The following is a 2,892-nucleotide window of genomic DNA, read 5'->3' on the forward strand; positions in this document are numbered from 1 at the left end:
TTTTGTTAGTTAATCTCATTTTATTTAAGCCAATTTGTATGAACTTAACTTTATACCTTTTAAATTCATAACTTTTAAATACCTAAGTTGTTAAATATTTATTTAGTTTATTACATAAATACAAAAAAGTATAACCTCAACACATACTTAGTTTTTTTATAAATTGTTTGAAAAAATAGTTTTTACCTGCTATAATTTTAATTAGATTTTTAATTGTTAAACTGCTATGTAAATTGTTTCTAAAGTTCTAAAGTTTACCTAATAAAAATATTTTTTTTAAACAAACATGACATCTGAATTTTAAAACTATATATCAAGATTCAGTGTAGAACTATCGTTTTACCTTAGTATTATGCTTTTTTAAACAAAATAAATGTTTTGGAATAGTTATGCAATTTTTCTTACTATGATGCTATATAGTTAATAGTTTAATAAAAATTCGTTTTATTAATAAGTTTATAGAAAAATTCGAAGTTATTTTATGTATTATATTTCCTTTGAAATAGTAAAAAAAAAGTTATAGAATAGGTAAAAAATAATTGAACGTTTTACATCAACGAAAGTTTTATCTTTTGAACAAATTTTATTATAACATTCTTTTTTGAAGCATTTCAGTTTTGTTTTTAATCTCTTTTCTTGTCTCTTTATACTATAAACATCAAGTTTTCAATAATATTTTGTAAGCGCTATTGTTACAAACCTCTATTACACCTTTTCGTATAAATTGATAATAATTAGTTTAAAAAATTTCCTGAACTTTTTTAATCTATATTTGTGACATTCATATATTCATTTACACCATTATAAACTATATTAAATATTATAAATAAACTAATATCAGAAAAAACTATTCTAAAATTTTTAATCAATTATTTATTGTTGATATTCTTTAAAATGATTCGATTTATGTTTTTGTTTGAATCACACAAGAACTTAAGTAAAATAATACTATGTCTACCTTTTTCTAATTAATTAGCAGTACTAAATATTACTTTTATTAAGCTCATTAAAAAATAGCAAAAAACGTCCTTAGTAATATAGAGTATTTATACAAACACTTTATTTTAATGAGACTATACAACATCATTGTATGTAAATAAACTTGAGTTTAAGTTTTTCATAGTTTTGTATTTGTCATTACTACTTGTTTGTGAACAAAAATTTTTCCTGGTCAGTAAACAACATTTCTTAAAAAGCACGTAAAATAATTCAAACACATTTTGTTAATTATTAAACAACATCATAGATTACTTTATATTTAGAAATATGTAAATCTTTTTCTTTAAAGTTATTTAAATTTAGTTTCAAAGCTTGATGATTTCAAAAAAAAAGTCATGTAGGTGTACTACAAGCTTGATTTTAAACAGTTAAAAGAAATTAAAACATTATAGAAACTAAATATTTTCATAAAAATGTAAGCCAAATTTATCTTGTTTTACTTGACAATTTAAATGAAGAGATATCGAATATTCGCTAGGATTATTAACATCCGAAAATAAATTTAAATATTTTTTTTTACACTGTATGTGCTATAGAATTTTTGTTTTAATACTTACTTTTAAAGTCTTATGGTATAAATTAGAACTTTATTTTAATATTTACTTTTAAAACACTAAGTTTAGGATTGTAATTTTTTTTCAATATTTTTTTTTAAAATACCAAGTTTTCAAAATTAATGACGTTTCTTTATGTTATGTAACAATAAAGTTTGACAGAGCTTTTGGCATAACAAAACCAAACTAGTGTAAATAAACTCACTACTACTTCTAAGTTTATTGTTTATATATTTCTATGTTTTTTTTTGGTTTTTATATCTTATTATAAAATATAATTTAACGATAACTAGTAATTTCAATATTCATCATTGTTCGTACCATGTTAAGAATATTAAGTTTTTTATGAAGTTTTTTTAGAACTCTACTTCCTAATGAAATAAACTATTGTTTCTTTACCACAAAAAAATGTTTGTATAACAAAACAGTAATTAAAAACAATTCGCTCTAAATTTAAAAAAAAAACAACACTTTTTATGATGTGAGCACAATAACTAGACATTGTTTGTAACAATTAACTGTAAAAATTAAATTTACTTTAAAACATAAACTAAAATTATAAATTTTTAATTACCGAACATACATATTGCTAATTTAAGCGATTAATTCTAACTTGCGTCTTTTGCATATTTTTACTACAAAAAACTACGCTTAATTACAGTAAAATTATCATCCAAACGAATTGAAAAACGTTTATTTTAAAGGTGATGTAAATTTAAAACCAATAAAAAAACAAACTTTTTACGCTAAATTATACGCATAATTTTAAATAAACAGTAATACTAAACCAACGTATAACAGACAAGTTGTGATTTATATACTTTTGTATATTTTTCTACAACTGTTTGTTTTTAAATAAACTTATATGAACTAGAGCAACATTATTTTACTCTTTGTTACTAATTAAAAAAAAAATTGTCTGATATAAAGTTTATACTAGTAAGTATACAAAATTATTACTATTTAATAGCCTTATTTAAAGTAATAATTTTTACACTAAATTTTTAAACATAGTTTCATCTTTTTAGTATAATTAAAGCATAATGATTTTTTTATCTGATAATATAGTTAAACACCATCAATTTTTTGAGTTTTTCCAGCTTTAGTAAATGATAATAAATTGGTAAAATCTTAAAGTACTAAATTACTATCTTCTTATATTTAAAACCTATAAAACAATTATAAAATAATGTGGATTTTGGAAACAACTGTAGTTTAGTGTTTTAACCAACAAAACTCATACTTGACAGATGATATAAACAAAAAGTAATTAATATATTAAAATCTAGTTTTAAATTGTAGATTTATTTAAATAATTATACAGGATTACCTAAAACAT

The sequence above is a fragment of the Thalia democratica genome, chromosome 4 (genome assembly GCF_965202585.1).
Source record: "Thalia democratica chromosome 4, ktThaDemo2.hap1.1, whole genome shotgun sequence".
In the NCBI taxonomy this organism is placed as follows: domain Eukaryota; kingdom Metazoa; phylum Chordata; class Thaliacea; order Salpida; family Salpidae; genus Thalia; species Thalia democratica.